Source organism: Adiantum capillus-veneris, chromosome 21 (genome assembly GCF_014529385.1).
Source record: "Adiantum capillus-veneris isolate H3 chromosome 21, ASM1452938v2, whole genome shotgun sequence".
NCBI lineage: Eukaryota > Viridiplantae > Streptophyta > Polypodiopsida > Polypodiales > Pteridaceae > Adiantum > Adiantum capillus-veneris.
The window spans coordinates 30,247,424-30,267,915 of NC_140951.1; the positions used below are offsets into that span (position 1 = coordinate 30,247,424).

The window sequence follows — 20,492 nt, forward strand, 5'->3', positions numbered from 1 at the left end:
GGTGTGTATGTTATATTTGTCTGTTTTTGTGTGTGTGTGTGTGTGTCTGTATGTGTGTGTCTGTGTGTTTTATTTGTGTGTCTGTGTGTGTTTGTGAGTGTGTGTGTGTGTGTGTGTGTGTGTGTGTTGTGTTTGTGACTGTATGTGTGTGTGTTGTTTGTGAAGACAGAGCTAGATATGCAATATACTGTGACAAAAACAGAGAGAGAGAGAGATAGAGGCAAAGGTAGAGGGAAATTTCAGAAGCAGAGGGAGAGAGAGAGAGAGGGCCAAACCTCCTGAGGACGCAGACCTTCGTTGTGTCTAAGATGGGTCGGCTTGCTGTCGGAGACGCAAACGACGACTCTTTCTCTCTCTCTCTCTCACTCACTCTCTTTCACAAGGTGTGGTTTTTCTCTCTCATGACCTCTATATATGACGTACAAAAGTATACGGTCTCAATAATGACCGCACGTGCGACAACATGCAATTATACTCTATTTTATAGTAACACGTGGGGCATCGCCGTGTGTATCCGTTATAAGTGTGCTTTTGAGAGAGAGAAAGAGAGAGAATAAGAGAGAGAGAGCGAGAGAGAGAGAGAGAGAGCCTCATTATTGCCAGAGAGTGATAGAGAGACAGAGAGAGACAGAACCATAGAAAGAGAGAAGGAGAGAGAGAGAGACAGATTGAGAGAGAGATAGAGAGAGGGACTCCTTACTCTCAGAGAGAGAGAGGGAGAGAGACAGAGTCAGTTTGACAGACAAAAAGCAAAGGAGGAGACACCTCCCTTGGAGTTTTTGCAAACCCCACCAACAAAAGGTGATCTCTCACTCTTTCTCTCTGTATTTCCAACAGTTGGTACAAATTGTGTGTGTGTGTGTGTGTAAACAAAGAAAAACCCAGACTGTTGTTCAACACACACACACACCTCAACACATACTTCCATAGACAGAGACACACACACACACACACATACACACAGACACACACACAGATACATACACACTCTCTCTCTCCCTACCCTCTCTGTCCCCGTTACTAACGGCGCGCAGAGCCAACCAAACACTGGCCGCAGCTCTCTCTGCGCGACTATAATATAGTTATGACTCTCTCTCTCTCTCTCTCTCTCTCTCTCTCTCTCTCTATCTCTCTCTCTCTCTCTCTTTCTCTCAATTGTACTTAAGGCGCGCGTAGAGAGTTGCAAAAAGTATGTTGTCGTCCTTGCGCGCCTTTAGTACAAAGAGACACACAGAGAGAGAGAGAGAGAGAGAGAGAGAGAGAGAGAGAGAGAGAGAGAGAGAGAGAGAGAGAGAGAGAGAGAGAGAGAGAGAGAGAGAGAGAGAGAGAGAGAGAGAGAGAGACTATGTGTGTTTTTGTTTGTGCTTTGGAGAGAGACAGATATATATATATATATATATGGAGAGAGAGAGAGAGAGAGAGTGAGACTTGTCATGTTTCCTGATGAATAGGATTAAGGTCCAGTAGGCAGAAGATGCTGAAACCAGACCCAGAGCTTGTGCCAGGATTTCAACCTTTGCAGGCTCAGTTGCTTAATGTTTCTGCCAAAAGAACTGTTGACTTTTGTCAGGACATATATGAAGAAGAGTCAATTGGTGAAGATCAATCAGAGAGGTCACCAGGCCAAGAGGATCCCTCACCCTACAAGGCTCCCTCACCCTGTACAGTACTTGTCAAGAAAAATACAAGAAAGAGGAATATAGACTTCTCAGATGATGCAGATGTGCTAGAAAGTAGTCCCTGTGCAACTAAATGTAAAGCTGCAACTGATGAGAGGCTGTTTGATTTTGATTTCTTGGAGTCTTACAGAGATAAGTTTGAAGTGATGGTGCAGGTAGGGAGGGTTGTTCTGCCCACTATGACTCTTGTGCATTTAAATGACTGTGGTGGAAAGGGACAGGGACTGAAGAAGTATAGGGAATTACCACCTTCTTGCCGACATTCAGCTTGCCCTTTGCACCAAAAAGAATGCAAACTCATTCAGGAAGCCTTTGGCTTTATGATTTACATGAACAACCTGTTTGGATTCCTCATGCAGAATCCTGATGAGGTGTTAGAGGAGCAGGATGCAGCACCAGATGAAGAATGCGAGGAGACAACTCATATACAAGAAGTCAAGGAGGTTGAAGATACAGTTGACCTTGAGGTTGAGGCAATTGAAGTACAAAGAAGTAAGATGCTCTCTGTGAAAACCACAGAAATCAAACTTCCATTAGATGTCAGTAACTTCACTGAGAAGCATGCTCAGATGATGTTGCCTGCTGTGCCTGACTTCAGGATTGGAGACAGGACCTATATCTTCTTACATGATGTGCAAAGCATCTTTTATTTAAGGGAGGATTTCTCCTTGGCTATTATTTCCAGAGTCCAAGAGGAGAGGAGTGGATTTGTTTCAGAGGATAGTAGTGATGATGAGGCAATGGAAACATCCAGCAATCCAATGGAATGCCTCCGAAGATGCTTTGAGAAAGCTGAAAAATACGAGGAGACACTACCTGATGAAGCCACCTTCCAAGCAATAAGACAAAGCCTAAGACCATCAACAAGTAACAAAGAAGTGGAGGATTGGTTTAACCATTCAGGTCAGGGGTCAACTACATCTGTAGACCTGTGGCAGGAAAACCTCTTTCTGTAGGATGAGAGATTCATAGTAACTCTCTCTCTCTCTCTCTCTCTCTCTCTCTCTCTCTCTTTGTGTCACTTCTGACATGATATGTGCAGTCTTGGATTGCTGACAAGGATGACTTCCTTCGGCGGCGGACTCGAGAGTATCGTGGAAGGGATGCGGCCCTAGCGCAGTACCTTTCAAAGCTTTGCGAGTCGCCGATAGTAGTTTTTCACAATTCCATGTCACAAGAGGGTTCAATAGCAACTTACACATTCAAGACACTATCACGCTTCTTGGGTGGACCCGTGCTGCCCAAAAGTACAAATAAAGTCATTCTTGTGGACAAATTGTTTGCTAGAGATTGTTTTGGTTACTGCCTGGGCTATACAGGTGGTCGGGCAGCGTATTACTACACCTACACAGTAATGGCACTAGCTCTTGGTAGACAAAACCTAGATGAACTTTTAGAGTATGGCAAACATCTCATGATTCGTTACAAGGGTGACGTGCCAAAAAACAAAATTGAACCTTCAAAATCTTGATACACTTCAAGTAGCAATTGTATAAGATCATGTATTACATAAATTTTGTACAATGTCATCCACTCAGAGTATCTTTTTCCACTTGTGATTCACATACACCATTGTCTCTCTCCACCTTCGTTGACTTTCACGAGCTCCGGAGTTGTTGTATGCCATTGATCTTTTAACTTTTTGTTGTTGTAAATGTCTGATGGCTTGTGCTGTTGCTGAATTTGCCAAGACTTCTTTTGCCTGCATTCGATGAATGATTCCACGATAGAACCATTCAAATAGTTCTCTCAAACTGTTAACCTTGATTCGAGAGCCACCATGTCGTGTGTGCCTGAAATAAGCATTTCTCGCCATGTAATGAGACTTTTCCATCCCTTGGGTATTCCATATTGCCGGGTTCCCATACTTTTGTATAAAATATGGTAAATGATTGAAGATGATGTGCTGGATATGAAAACAGATTAGTTAGAATGTTTTACACTCACATATTTGCACATAAGAGAGAATGAAATACACGATAATACCATGTAGTGAGTAATCTGGGTGTCTGTCCATGCTATCTTGAATGATTTTTTCAGAAGGTTGAGATTCTCCTTGAACTTGTTCATATCACATTGTGACCAGTCATCTTTGTCGCACATCAAAAATAGGATGTCTATTGATCGCCAAACCTCAGCCTTCGCGTTACGAGTAGTTGGTTCTTGGTCTTTGACTGCAATATGTAGCTTTTTCCAGCTCTGATACTCTACCTTTCTAACATAAGATGTGTTATATATTTTTCCATGTTTTGATAGCTTCGGATCTCTTGTACCTTGGGGTTTAGATAAAAACCTCCGTGCCTTCACCCCACCGATGGATGGTTTGCATGGGACATCCTTCTCAGCAGTTGATCTCTTTTCATCCCGCTGCATTTTCACATTGCCACCATGAAGCCCCATATCCGACAGTACCATTTCTAAGCACTGTAGGGCTACTTGTCATTCTGCCGAGTTCTTAATCTTCCAAACAAACTCGATATATAAGTAGACCAATTTCTCCACAATTCTACAAAGGGCATGCATTGTACAAATGTCGACATTCACAAGTGGTATTTTCAAAACCGGTCGAAAAGCAGGATCCTCAATGTGACGTGTTGGAGATTTTCTCCACCACTTTGGGTCCATGACCTTTGCAGGCTCCACACAGAACAAACACGGCGACTTTGCCATTGCACCCATTCCACAATTATACATGCACTTTAATGTTTTGAGGTCACCTGCAAGATGCCACTGAACTTGAAAGTCTTCCCTTCCATCTAGACGTAGTACCTCTCCCTGGTTAGTCTGTCGATCAATCACCTCCGGAATATTAGTTCGATGGAACACCCAATATAGAATCTCATGATCTTCTTTCTTTACCTGCAACACAAAATAAATGAGACTTAAGTAGATGTGAACATTTGAGCTTACCTGAGAATCTCGCTTACCTCAAACGCACCAAGCCACCATATGTTAGATTCTGATTGAGCACTAAAATATAAAGGATCATCACTGGGACACTTTGAGAGGGCTCTATTCATTAAAGTAATAGTAACACGCTCTAGCTTTTTCTCTTTAACAAGCTCACACTCATCCAGTTTTAACACAAAATGTAATACCCCTCGTGACTCTTCAAATGTGATGTTGTAAAACTCCACCATTCTCTTCTGTAATATCCGCAGGTCCATAAAAATATTATTGAACTCATCATATGCCATGTTTGCTCCATGGCCACTGTAAGTTGCTTTAATATGAAAGGGCTGTCCAAGATAGTCTCCCTGTGCCTCGTTAAGATGAAGCCTCTCTTTCCAAACACTTGAGGCCGATGGTAGAAGTTTGGATTTTATACCCTTCTTAACAAAGATGGATGAGACAGACTTTTGGATAGCCGAATATCCTCTTTTGCTTACACCAAGTGAATCAAGTGTGCCTTGTATCTCTTTTGCAGGCACTAAGTTCTCTGAAATAAAGCGGTCCACTACATTTCGTTGTAGGACCTTAAACTTCTTGTCATGTACTATATCTGCTGCCAGGCTTCTACTTATAAGTGGCTTCAATCTCTTTCCTATATTGGCTTTGGGGTCAATGTTTTCCTTGTCAGGATAGATTGAATCTCTACATGAAGACAATGCATAAGTAAATAACAAAAAATTTGCTTCACTAACACTATTTAGGCACATGAAACAATGCATAACAAGAAAAAACAAAAAGATTACTTAACTAAGACAATGTAGCCAACCAAGAAGCATCACCTTAATGCTCGGATTCTTTTCTTGAGACCTCCTGACGCAACCTGCAATGTTTCAAGATTGCGCAATTTCTTCTTTCGGATACGACCACCCAAGATGGTGTCCTTCATTTGACAACTTTGCACCTTTCCTTTCAGTTCTTGTACCTCTGTTTTATGTTGCAAAATGGTAACCTGATCTGTAGAATGTAAATGTGAAAGGCGAACAATCTCACATTGTTGAGCTTGGAGAATGCCCTTGTAAGTTTCAGCTTCTCTTGTAAGAGATTTACAATAACCCAGAAGGCCCTTTTCTCCATCACCAGCAAAGGTCAATAAGCTTGTAGGATTGACAAACGGTGGAGACGCATTAGCCATTGGATTCTTAGGGTAGAGAGAGCCTCTCGTCCAGATATCTATGTGTTTAGCTCCCTGACCTCTGAGCGTGTCTATGGAAGCGGGAGGTATATGTGTGTTTGTTTACTGCGCTTAATCAATGGTTGGTACTCATTGTCCAAATCAATGTGAAGGTGATATTTCGCTCGTTTCTGGGTAACATTTGTGCCATTTGAGGAGTGCGTCATTAGCCAAATGTGCAAGTTTAATGGAAAGTGAATAGCGGCTGCGCCTTCGTCCCTCCATATTGATGAGGTTCATTCAATGCAACTGAAAAGAGGATTATCCCTCAATCACTACGAACGAATGTTCAGAAGAGTAAGGAATCTACTTAAAGTACACTTTTTGAACTTTTACTATGAAAGACCCAGCTCTATTATTTGCCATTTTTTCTAGAGAGAGAGTGCAAAAAATACATTTTCTTAGAAGGCCCTCCAAATGACCTCCAAAATTCCCTAATGGTTCTCATGTGGCTCAAATGCAAAAGCCTTACCATGCTTTGCAAGCATTTCTTTGAAGCCTTCAACTGTTGAAAAGATTCCTTTGTGAAGGTATGCCCAATCTTTTTAGGATTCCTCAAACTTAGCTGCAAAGAAGCCTGCTCAATCTTTTCCCTATTGTTGGGTGGTAAGGGTAAAGCTACCGGTTTCACCTTCTTTGCTACACTCTTGTATTTAGTTTCAACATGGACTTCTGAGCCAACTGTTTGGTTCTCTTTAAAGGCTTCTATGACTTGATACATTTTCATAGAGCATACTTCCACAACTTCATTTTCAAGATGCAAACTAGACTCCATTATGGCATCAAGCTCACCCATAGTATCTACAAAAGAAACTTGTTCATACAAACCCAACATTTTCAGTAGGCTCTAGCAACCCACTCTTTTTCATGCCTATTTGTACATTATTTACATATTTCCTCTTACATCTCTTCAAATCTTCAAGTTTTGTAAAACATACTGATCCATTCCTTGTTAGCAAGGAGCCCGTTGAGAAAGTTTCACTTATTTTTGGATCAGGCGAGACCCTTTCTCTTTTTGTACCACTACAACCCCGCTTTACAATGGTACTTGGCCAAAACCCATCATTTCTCTATGATCATGAAACTCTTTGCTCACCTTTGGTAGAGGATTTTCTCTGAGGTTTTCACGATTTCTTTCATGGTTTACACAAACTGTGAGAATTTGGATAGCTCGTTTACCATCTTTGCTACATATCCTAGCATATGTTGAACCATCATCCATTACCTTTGTTTCCGTTCGAACTTCCACAATGTAGGGCTGTCCAAGGATGAGATGATATGAAGATGTATCATGTACAAAGAAGTTTTGGTCAATCTTTACATCACCATTGTCACCTTCACACCTGGACATGCTGCATACAATTCACCGGATGAATTGTTTGCTACTTTTACCATCCAATCATGATCTGTGTCCATTGGCCATTTGCACTTGTTGTAGAGAATCTTTGACATTATGTTTATTTCTGAACCATGGTCAATCAAGGCAACAAGTGGCTCTTCAAGATCACCTACCTTGACCAAAGTTTCTGTAGTAGCCCTTGCCCAGTGACTTCATGAATAGTAGCTCCTAGGAATAGCTTCAAATTCTTCATCATCATTTGAGAAATGCACTTGCTTCACTCTCCCACTAGATTGGTAGCATCCTACCACAGCTCCATCATCCTCCTTATTTTTCAACTGCATCCCTTTTGTCTTCAAGGTTTTCCCTTCAACCTGTGGACGAGAAACTTCAGCAAGAGTTTTTCATTTCCTCTTGATGATGTCAATGATCTCCTCATGGAATTCACACTTTGCAATGCCAAGAACTTCTCGCAGAGTAAACTCAATCTTGCTATTCAAGATCCTTTCCTCCAAGACTTTCTTTAAATCTGTAGCAACCTCAATATTAGATTGTAGTTTATAAGCTGGGCATTTGTCTTACCTTTTGTTGGCTCTTTCTTCTTTCCTATTGTAGACCCCTCCATGAGTACTTCAGATGACGATGCTCCTTGCGTCGAGGGTGTTTGAGAAGGCATTGAGTTGCTTCTTCCCCCACTTCTAGAAGCTCTTTTTGATGGTCCTTCATGAACATTCTCACGTCTGCGCTTCTCTTCTACATAGCCTCATTTTGTTGGCATTTTGTAATGTAGGCATGCACTAACAGTGAGTCCACTGGACCATTCCATCCTGTTTCTAGATGTATGCAATCACTTGATTCATGTAGAGTCTTTCTTGTGATGGGGGCTTTTCACAAGCCAAGCTCCCATACCCCTCTTCTCTCGTCCCCACCCCATGAAAACCCCCTCTTATGGAGGAAGTGATAAAAGGCATTGGAAAAAAGTAAGAAAAAATAAAGTATGATTATGTAAATATATAAGAAAGGTAAAATAGGCCACCTCATGCCTGCGGGGTAGCCCATCCCCACCTTGCCTCCTTTTTCTTCACTGTTGCCCCGCCGGGTGTCCCTTTTCCTCTCCTCCACTCAAAAGGTCAACCCCCTCTCTCTTCCCCGTGTCCTTTCTCCTTTCTCTCTCCCCTCAAGCTACCCCACCTCTCACCAATAATGCATTATAACTCACCAATAATGCACCCTAACTCACATGCAACTTACCCTATCTTCTAAAATAGTATACCCCACCCCCCCTCTCTCTCTCTTATCATATCCCATGACCCAAATACCCCCCTCTCTCTCTAAAGGGCGCCATATCTCTTGTATTGTAGCTAAATAACCTTCCCCACACTCACACACACTCAGTTTCACTGAAAAAGGTGCCCACAGATCCATCCCCACCTAGTGGTTACCCGATTTTTCTTGTGTTCACACACATCTGCACACAGAATCACCTCTGAACACACTCCCCCCTCTCCCCTCTTGTAATTACTTTATTCTCCATGTCACCTCTCACTTTGTTTCATCAACCCATCTCTCTCTCTTAGTCTCTCTCTCATGAGACTGCTGTTCTGGCACATATACACACAGCCAGACAAGTGGGGCCCACAGTCACATGGCCTATGTAGATAATGATTTCTTCATTTCTAAATTCTAGAATTCCTCCCCCCTCCTCCCCTATATAAAGAGGGGTCACCATCACACTAAAGACACACACAAAATCACCAAAGAACACACTATGCACTGTGTGTGCCTAGTGCACACACACACACACACACCCACACCATCACCATCACCGCAATCACCATGCTTGTCTTGAGCATGACCTCTACACCCTTGACTATGGAAGATGAAGGGCAACTAAATGAAGGATGATGGCCATAATCCTCGTGCAAGTCTTCGCCATCAACTCCCACCTATCCGCCATGTGCTCTACCACTCTCTCCCTTCTCATTCCCCTACCCTATGCTCCCCATTTCATCGCCTAATTCTCTAAATAAAGCTTGAGGTTTTGTGAGTATGTTTTCTTACAATGTTTTGCCCATGTGAGGTGTGCAGAATCGCCACCTAGTCTTGTGTTTTGGAGTGAGCTTGTGTATGTGTGAAGGGTGTGCGGATTCGCCATCCTTTTGTGATGCCTAAGTACTAAGCCGCTATACCCCCTCCCTCTCTCTCTCTCTCTCTCTCTCTCACTTGATCTCATTCCCTTTCCTTTTCATCATTTCTCTCAAGCATCCATCTCTCTTGGATGAAAACTTTGTTATGGTGGTGTGTTGTTTGCGTCCTAGCCACTGAAGCTAGGTGGTGCCCCCTGTTTGCTTTACCATGACAGGCTCGAGGCGTGCCATTCGGTCCCCGGTGTTTTAGAGGCCGTCGGGGTTCGGGGTTCGCTTTGCTCCCGTCACTTGTAAGCTTTCCCTTTTTAGCTAATTGCATGACATTTGGCCAAATTTGACCATGATGGTCACTCACCTCTTCATCACTAAGATGCTCAATTTTTACTCCATAAGTAGCTGCCTCAACTGAAGAGGTGGCATGGTTAGTTGCCATATCTTCAACTAAGGTTTGCATTCCCCCCTTCCCAAAGTTAGTTCTCAAGGGTAGACCTGTCTCTCTTAAGTGGATTTTACCATCCTTAAAAAAAACAACATCTTTTGACAAAGCATCACTAAAATCATCACAATTCCTTCTTACATGGTCTGTACTATCACACCAAATACATCTATTAACAAACCCTTCTTTGGGCTGTTGTCTTTGCCTAGGAAGTGGCCTTGATGATTGGCCTTTTTATGCAAGCTTTGCAAGCTTCACCTTCAAGTCACGCATTCCCTTCACAAACTCATCAGGCATGGACTCATCAAACTTATGAGCGATAAAAGTAGGATTTACCATTTTGTCAGAAGTTGAGGTGGAAGGACTTGTAGTGTTTACTACCATCTTGTCCCTTCTTCTTTGTCTTTTGGCAAGCAGTGAGACAACACCTTCAACCTCATTCCAGTCGGTCTTTAGTCAAGAAGAAGCTCCAAATTTTCTTGAAACTCTTTACCTGCAGCTTGTAACAAAAGATCTGTCTTCTCTGCATATAGTGTGGCCCTTTCTATCCTGGTGAGTTGTGCATAGCGCCGCTCAAATTCCCTAAGTAGCTCTATTATTGATAGTCCTTGCTTTAGCTTGAATACCCATTCTAAGAATGTCCTTTTGGTACACTCTCAGAGTCCTCCATGAAATATTCCTTCTTCAAAGCTACTTTCAGTTCTTCCTAGTTTCTCCCATGCCCATCTTTAATTCCCCTAACCTGTTCCCTAATTTCTGGAGCAACAACTAGCTCAGAGCTTTGAATTATCTCACCTTGTGACACGCGATGCACCTCCATCTCCTTCACATACTCGTGTAGATACTTGGTTACGTGAACATTGCAAATGCTTGAAACATTTGCATTATTGCTGGTTCAAAATGCATACCCTATTGCTCAACATGATCATCCATGGTTACCCAAAAACTCTCACCCTGGCAGTTTCACGTCGAGTTCACAAAAAAGATATCAAAAAATTTGCCGTCTTGCAAGGAAAGCACTGGGATTTTGGCTGTGAGAGTTTGTGACAGAACTCCAAAAACTATGTGAAGGAGTTAAACCATAGATGCCATGAAGTATAGGGTTTGGAAGGAAGTGCAATCAAATAATCTTCATTCTTTCTCTCTTGTACTCACACACACAAAGAAAATACACAAAAGAAAATATCAAAACAACACAAAGATGAAAACATCAAGGCTATGGTCATATCGTATCATGGGTAATATGAAAGAATTAATAGATGAGTTAATGACGTTCAATCTTTGCCGACCAAACATGCTACGAATTGTTCGTGGGAATTGTAGTTTTGTGCTTATCATAATATATATGTTTTGTCTAGTGATGGAGATTAATTGTGTATACAAATCCTCATGGTTCATAGCAAGATAACTACACTTACATCAAAAGAATCGTTATAGTCTATAAGAGGTAGTACGCTGGGATCCGGTGAAAGAAGTATTTCATTGAGCCTTTCTGGGCCAAAGAGAAACACTATACATTGTTGAAAGTGTATTTTATGGCTAATCCATACGTTAATTCTAATAGACCGCACAGAGTGGAAGCAATAGAAATTCTCATCATGTGGATTATTCATCTAGGATAGTGTGTGAGAAATGAAGATATGAGAGAAGTGAAGAGATGATAAGTTTCCCTCCCAATCCCTATTCTTGCCCGTAGGCAATAAGGATACTGCGGGGAGAGATGTACCTGTAGCAAAGAGAACCTAGAATTTGTAGAGAGAATGAATTTCTAAGAGTGAGAGAGATAAGTTTGGTTAAGGAGATGAGATTACACCTATATATATGTTGATTAGAGATGAAAAAGAAAACAACAAGAAATTCACAAAATATCAATGTAGAACACATCTTACTTGTCAAACCCTTTGGCACCATTTTTGATGGAGAGAGAAGAAGAGGGAAGAATTCAATTTCGATTGATACACCAAGTCAAAGACCTTCCTCGATTAGAGTTGATCTTTTCCAAGGATAGCTTACAAGAATGGCTAGTCATCCTCTAGGAGAAAGTGTAGGCTTAGGCTTATGTTAATGGCTAAGTATAATTAGGCATTACTACTCACTCCCTCATGAATTCTTCTCATCAATGGCTTGAATGGCTTGAATGCTTCAATGGTTTTCAAGGAAGAAGAGGTCCCTTTTATAGGTGAGGGGAACCCCCAAGGATTTACACAAGAAGATGAGGACCAGTGTGAATAGAAACTGGAAAAGTTGGAAATGAGATGTCCCTGCATGATGTGGGCAGACTCGGGTCTAGTATTTTGATCATATACCCTCAACTGTGGCTCCAAATAAAAAAGTAAAGATATGGGCAAAAAATTCAGCTCATTAGCTACGGATTCCATTTTATATACTTTTTCCAATTCGGTTTGGAACCTTGTGTAAAAAAATCATCAAAATAGGGTCCATTTCTGACTGCAAAAGTCTTCATGTGGTCCCCTTAGCCTATACTTTCATTTGATTCCAAAGGACACCTCATGCAATACAAAAGCATGACATTGCTAATTGACAAAGTTTTGTAATCATGCTTGCAATAATGCATTAAAGTAGGGGTATCTTTGAGAATCATAGAAGCATTAGGAAAGAAATGGAGTCATTTTTGGGCCTTTTAGTTCTAGTGAGAGAATGCTCCGTAGCTAAAAGGAAGAAGGCTAACGTTATGTTGAAAAAACCTTTTTTCTCATTTTGAAAATGTCCATGAAAACCATGTTGGTGAAATTGTCACTATCATCAAAAAAGTAAGGCGCTTGATAATGACATCTTGCACAAACGCCAAACGCCTTTTTATGACCCGCTGTTGCTATCCTATCAAGTGAAATACTTGTACTTGTGCATCTCGCACAAGTATCAATCACCTTTTTATGAAGTACTCGCAATTTAAATTCGAACAGATGGTGCTTGATAGTGATTGATAGGTACTATTTTAAACTATAAAAGAGTCATAACCAAGCGAATAGAGGCCCTTCATGGGTCTTTGGGACCTCTATTTGCTTGGTTTTGACCTCATGAGGCCCAGGGATGCATCCGGAACGTCCAAAAATCTTAGGATAGCTCTTTAAAACGTTGAAATCTGACGTCTCTGGCTGAAGATATAGCATTTTTAAGCCTAGGGCCTCATGACGTCAATGCCAAGCGAATAGAGGCATTTGAGACCCCTCAAATGTCTCTATTCGCTTGGTATTGACCTCATGAGGCCCTAGGCTTAAAAATGCTATATCTTGAGCCAAAGACGTCAGATTTCAGCGTTTTAAAGAGCTATCTTTAGGTTTTTGGACGTTCCAGATGCATCCGTGGTATTATTTTTGTATTTTGAAAACAACTTTTATGTGTTTTCTCTCATCGCATATCACATCACTCATTAAGATTCACAAACATGGATTTTTGTGTACACTTAAGTTGGGCTCTCGAAAAGCATTTTGTACAAGCATGCATTTAAGTGATTGAGCAAACTTTTACGTATGTACTATAAGAAATATAATTCCAAAAAAAATCTTTTGCATTTTACATAATTACCTCTCTCTATGGTGAGTTGGCGTTTCTTACAGGGCCCAAAATTGAGCCCAAATTTCTCCTAATGCTAGTGTCCCACTGGGATTTGATTCCTTCCTAGTAGCTATCAAAAAGAAATATAAGAAAAATACATAGAATATATATATATTGGAAGTTGCCCTAGATATAGGATCTAGCTAGGGTATGAGATAATAATGAGATAGTAGAAAGAAAGAATCAATTCTTTTTGCCCCAAGTTAAAGAGGCGGAGCTATTGACTCTTTTCAATAGTACATTTTGACGGCGGTAAAGTAAGAATATGTTACCCTTGAGATAATAGGATGAGATAGAAAGCTTATTATTATACTTAGATATGCATATGTACATTATAAGAAATATAATTATGTTTTCTAAAAAGTTACAATATAACTCTTATAGCATGCGTTCCCACTATGTACATGTCAAAGCACGACACCAGGAGTTGAACCAAATAGACACGTTACACCAGCTAATTTCAAAAATGGATTAGAAAATACAGTGGATCTGGGGATCCATTTGACCACATAGCAAGCTTTAAACAAGTGGTAAGAGCAGAACGCATATTTGATTTCCATACTGAATTCGAGGGATTTGGAATGACATTAGAAGGAAAAGCACTGACATGGTTCCAAAACATTCCATCAAGGTCAATCATGGACTTAAATATATTAGCTCAAGGATTTGTAGCTTCTTGTTGCCACCAACTTATGAGACCCCGTCCGATGGGACCCAAGTGACATAAAGGCATTAAAATAAAGCAAGCCCACACACAAACACACACACATGGATACGGTGACGTGGCATGACCACCCAAGAGAAGAGGACAATATGGACACTGGTTGATAGCTGGTAGTACAGACTCATGCGAAATGCACTAACAGGCAGCAATATGGAATCCTACAAAACATGCTGGTAGGCTAATGTGGCAGATTGTACGGAATCCAGCTTTTTGCGCTGGCTGATGATGTGGCTTGTACGGAATTTTGAAATTTACACTAATGTTTTATCTGACAATTTTTGAACCAAGTTGCTTTTGGGATAATTTTCTTTTGAGTTTACTGCTTTTGGGACATCCCTTGTAAGAATAAATAAAGCCCAAGGGGCCTCACTCTTCAGAGCATCTGGACGCGGAGTCTGAGAGCACAGGACCCCTTTCAGTAATTTTACTTTGCTCAAGCATTAATATAATAAAAAAATACCAAAAGGAACGCCAGGTTTTGGGGCCAATATCTCTGGGCACGGAACTACGCCGGGCCGTGTCGACTCAAGTTTTTAAAGTTGTAAAGTATTTTAAGTGGTTTTCTCGTGTGTCATGTCGGATTTCTCGACTTGGGGTGCCCAAGCCTGTGACAAGCAGGGTGGGAGGAGAATGGTAGCGTGAGGGAGGGGAACATGTAGCAACAAGGGGGCACAAGCAGCAGATAGCGGGGGGCATTGTACGACACCGTACAGGTAGGAGGTGAGAGGTTGGCAGTGCAAACAAGGGGGGAGGCGGGTGAGGTTTAGTAATGGCAAGGGCAGGCAAAGGGGAGAAGCGCAACAACAAGAAGCGTTCGGGAGATCTCAGCTTCCTCCTTGTACACATCTTGTATATGATGATGAAGTTGTTCCTTGTCGCAATCTCTCTCTCTCTCTCTTCGCTTCTCTTTCAAGCTTATACATGTGCACGGAGTCCAAACCACCCTTCAGAGGTTTGATCCACCTTGCTAGATTGGCATTTACTTTACTTTTGTTTGCAAATCATTGGTTACCGAAAGAAAGCCTAAAAAGGTTTCTAAATGGAGAGACTTTAAAGGCCTCAACTATAAGTTGGATAGGGGAGAGGACAGGATTGATAGCCTTGGTAGGACCTAAATGGTCGAGTTTTGGTTGGCTGGGAATCGCAGCCTCCTTCCCTCCTCCTAGCCATCTCCTTCACCACTCTCCCACATATCTGTCAATTCCTAAAATCAAATATGTGGCAGGCTTCTAGTGTGGCAATTCTCAGATCTCATGCGGCTCCTAATTCAAAAGCCACCATTGGTCCCATCCTTGGAACCTCACACTAGCTATTGATGAGGCTCTCAAGGCCAAGGTGGTTGTGGTATAGGCACCCTCAATTGGGGAATTAGTTGGTATGTTGAGGCTGATCTCACATACAAATTTATGCAGATACGTTCGTTTCTAGACATGTTTTTTCCTATATTTGTTCTCATTGTAAGTGCTACAAATGTTGCATTGCATTCTATCTTTGGTTTTAAACTCATACCAAAAGGCCCTTGACATGAAGATGTCTATCAAGACTATCACCTATGCTTGCAACTTGAAGTGCTTTGGCATTATGTTGTATATGCAATGGAAAAATATTCATAATTGAATGTTAATTAAAACTACATTTTGATTTAATAAATACTTTCATTCTAATATGTTACAAGAAAATAATGAAACGTGTGTATGTTTAAGTGATGCCAATATTGACAAACTTGAAAAGGAGGAGGTAATAATACATGTAGTTGTTGATTATGGGAAGTGCTACTCAAGTAGTATGCAGCTTGCCAAAGTTCATTGTTTTCTAAATGTGTGAAATTACATTTGTACATTGCATCGTGCATGAGAGGGTAGGTAGGATATTGCACAAAGCAAGACCAATTTTCTACTTGCTTTAAACCATTAGATACATCTCACATGTTAGAAATGAATGCAAAGTGTTTAATGTTTAGATATTGACCGGCTTGAGCGAAAGTGAAGAAAAAATGTCCAGCTATGAAAGTGTAACAATCAAAGAGGTATTGCACTTTGGCTTACAGATCTTGATTTCATTGTTTTCTTGGACAAAGCTAGTTGTTATAAGTGCTTTGTAAAAGATTTTGTTGTGCGAGGATAATTTTATGTTAAAGATGGTGATAATGCTATTTGTCTAGGCTTTTGATGAACCGAGCATTAATGAGAATGAGAAAGAGAGATTCCCTCATCTGCAAAATAATGAGGTACGTGTTTCAAGTGGTTTCTATCTCTAATTATAATGTGAAAAGAATTAATATGTTTACTCTTATATTGTTTTTCTTATCTAGTTACTTGTCCAGCTCTTGTTCCTTTATTTAGGACGATCACTTCACTCATGGTCAAATGAGTATCACGTCTCCACGTGCACTCATAGATTCAAGGACTTGTGAAGAGAATGTTGTCAACGACGACAATGCTAAGTTTTCCAATACTTCAAAAGTTATGGAGAAGCAAATTGGAAGATCAAACATCCTAGTTGATGAGCTAGTTCATGAATATCACTCGGTAATGTGTAGCATGCATGCAATCATGAATTACAAGATGCTTATTTGGGTTGATTTATGGTCTTAGTTTCTTTCAACATCGTGTGTTTTTATTTCTCTTTGATATATTGATATGACTTCTAATCTTGCAAGACAAGCAACACTTTGCACAAAAGAGGCCTTCAAGACGAAAGAAGATGATGAGAGTGCAGCTCAAGAAATTAAAGCTTCTAGTGATTTTGAGAATGTAAGTTGAAGAGTATGTACATCTATGTAAAGTGTCTTGGAACTTTATATGGAAAAAGTTTTTTCACTAAAACTCTAACCTCGTAAGAATTCTATCTTATTGTATACATCAAAATTTAGAATCGTATGTATTTAAATACTGTCACATGTCACATGTAGGTTGAAGGTAGCTCCAAAACGAGGACAAATTCAAAAGAGCTTGAAAAGAGTGTGAAGAAAAAGGTTTCTACATGTAGATTGAGTTTGTTTCTTTAGTTTTCAAGTGCAAGTGGATTAAAGTAATGTTTTATTGTAGGCGTTGAGTGATATCACAAATGCTAACAACAAGGGTCTTCAAAGTTCCAAACAAGATACTAAGGTGGCTGCTCATTCTCTTTAAGTTGAATATAGATTGTCTTGTATAAGGAATGTTTTGCAAGTTATCCAATTTTTTGCAGGAATCACAAGTATCCATTGTAAGAGGAAGACGTGAACGTCTTGTGAGAGCTCCTTCTAGATATAGAGATTGAGATTGGAGTTATCTTTTTGGCTTTTTACCTTGGTTTTGTGGGACTTGACTTACTGTATGAAGGATATATTTTTAGTGCGTTTATAAATGAGGTGCTTATGCATGCTATAGTAAATTGCCACTTATGCATGCTTATACATATAAGCTGAATTCTCACTCCTTTTGAGTATTACATTTATGAATTTATACTTAAACGCTCAAAGTTTAAGAGGTTCCTTCTTTAAGTAAACTCATGTAACAAGAATTACTTTTGTAGTGTATTATGGAGCTTTGATTATAAGTGTTTTTCTTGAAAGTTGAAGGTTAAGCTTACACAAATGTCTTTGATTGTAAATATTGACATTACAAAGCAAACAACACTAAAACGGAAAGTGAGACAAGAAAGACATAGAGATGCTCAAGTATGGAAGTTATCTTTTTTTACACAGGTGTGTGATTTGAATTGTGTTTAGTATTGTTATTTATGTGTTTATTTACTTGGTTGCTATCTTCAACCTGTACAAAAATGATTACTTCTTTGGGTTTTTATTAGGGTGACATCAAAAGCAAGAGTAGTGTTGATTTAGATGTCCTTACAAAGGAGGACAAGGAAGCAATTGTCATGAAGTACTTAGGGAAAAATGATGTGGATGCCATGTATGGAAACCTACCTTCTAAGGTGAAGCTAATACAAAAAGCAAACAACGTACATTTTGTGGTTGTAAAAGGGTCTACATCAAAGATTGTCATGTTGGACACATTAGTTTCTTGGGTAATTGCATTGGGAAAGGTACATGTAAATCAACGCATAGGGCTTGTTGCCACTCAAGACGTGATTGTTTTATCTTAATCAATTCATAGTAAGAATTGATGTTGGAATTGAATGATATTTATAATGTTGATTTAAGTTTTATGGTATATCTTCCAACTTTGATACGGTAAATGTTTTACAATATATATCGCTTTAAATTACCAATCAAAATAAATGTACTTCTGTAAAATTGTGTTTCACTTTTGGTTTCTTTATCTTGTAAGATGTTAAATGGTGTACTGAAGAATCTTATATAGATGAAAAGTAAAGTGTGCTCATATTATTGAACAATTTCTAGGTCTTGGGAGATTTTGTTTAGATAGGTAGAATATGTAAGATGGTTTTGAGGAAATACATACATAATCCATAAAAGCATGAGTGTGTGTGTGTGTGTGTGTGTGTGTGAGAGAGAGAGAGAGAGAGAGAGAGAGAGAGAGAGAGAGAGAGAGAGAGAGAGAGAGAGAGAAGAAGAGTATTTTAACGTCGTGGGAAACTATCCCAAGAGACCTTAAAGATCTATCCGACGATGAGAGTTGAACTCAAGACCTTTTATTCAAACAGGAAATGGCATTACCAATCTACCACACATCTAGGTGGTAGAAAGGTGTGTGTGAGAGAGATTGTTATTCAAGAGGGAAGTGGCATTACCAATCTACCACACTTGGGTGATAGAAAGGTGTGAGAGCAAAACTGACTTTTTTGGTATCAAAATATACAATTTTAGGGTACCGGGGCGATGGTGATCGCTTTGGCATCAAGGCATGCCGCCTCTATATCCCAGACCATCACAGGTTTATCTTTGCCCGCACCGTCATCTTTGATGAAGAATTCATCATCTCAGGAAAATCTTCTCCACCATTGCACCCTACATTCTCATCACCAGTCCACTCTTCTCATCAATCTTTGTTGACGGCCTCACCAACACACACACCCATGAAAATTTCCCACCCTTCTAGGCACAATCTTGAGCCTCCCTTCACCATCCAAAGGCCTTTCCTCATCGCCCATCCACCTCCTCGTGTTTCGCATTCTCATGCACAGCCAATCATCAACACTCCTGCACCACCTCTTACACCCATCTCCTCATAGTTGACACCATCACCAACACCGTCCGTCCCAACTACCGCTACTTCCATCACACGGCAGACACTCGGTGCTCCACCTCGTGAGCTCCCATCACCTTCGTTACCGGTCTCACTTTTTTCCGCAACTCCCACGAAACCTTGCTAGTTACTCCCATCCCAGAAGATGTCAACGAAGTCGAGCCTTATAGATCTACTTCTGCCACCTCGCCATCGCAACACACTTCAGCTATACACTTGGACCAAGCCGCCTCTAGTTCGCATGGCCGCACCCGCTCTCTTCGCAAGATCTATGAAGCCACCAATTTCTCTGCTGTCCTCAGTGATGAAATGATTCTTGAACATCCACTAGAGCCTCTTGAAGATGCCCTTCCTCTCTCTGTTCTCGATGCCCTCGCTTCTAGCAAGAGCAAGGACTGGCATGCTGCCATATTGGATGAACTCCAAGCCCTCAAAGAAGCTAACACTTGGGAGCCTGTGCCACCTCCTAAGAATCATAACATTGTCTCTTGCAAATGGATATTAAAGAAGAAATACCACCCCAACGGCTCAGTTGATCGCTACAAGGCACGCCTTGTCGCTCGCGGCTTCACTCAACAACAAGGTGTGGATTACTTTGACAACTATTCGCCAGTACTGGGTATGACTGCATTTTGGCTTCTTATTGTACTTGCTGCTAAGTTTAATCTTCTTTTATATTATCTTGATATAAAAAATGCCTTCTTACATGGCTTGCTCCAACAGCTCATCTATATGCTACAACCTACTCATTTTGAAGACCCTCACCACCCTGATTATGTATGTAAATTGCATAAGCCTATTTATGGCTTAAAACAATCTGCACGAGAGTGATACATCCGCATGCACCACTACTTGCTCAAATGTGGCTGGGAACATCTTATGGGAGACTACAATATCTACATATGGCAGACCTCTAAAGGCATGGCTATCTTAGGCCTCTTTGTGGATGACATTCCTCTTCTTGGCACATCAGAGTACATGTTGCTACAAGCAATTGATTGCATCTCTCATGAATTCCCAGTAACCGACAAAGGACCTATGACTTATTTTCTCGGCATTGAAGTCATAAGAGATCCAGCAGGTAAATTTATCCAATTATCCTAATCCAAATACATTGAAGAACTCCTCCGCTTCTATGGTATGTCTGCTTCAACCCCTACGTTTACACCTTTGCCTGTTAAGCACAAGCTTGCTCCTGAATTTCATGATTACACTCACACTGATGCACTCTACTGCCCATCCTTTCATTTCCCAAAATTCTGCGGACAATTACGTTATCTTATCTCTTGCACCTGTTTCGATCTTTGCTACACAG

General features: G+C 40.6%; 1 pseudogene; it reads left to right on the forward strand.

The window, feature by feature from the left end:
• Positions 1-16,017: 16,017 nt before the first annotated feature.
• LOC147430721 (uncharacterized) lies at positions 16,018-18,113 on the forward strand (annotated as a pseudogene).
• The last annotated feature ends 2,379 nt before the right edge of the window (positions 18,114-20,492 follow it).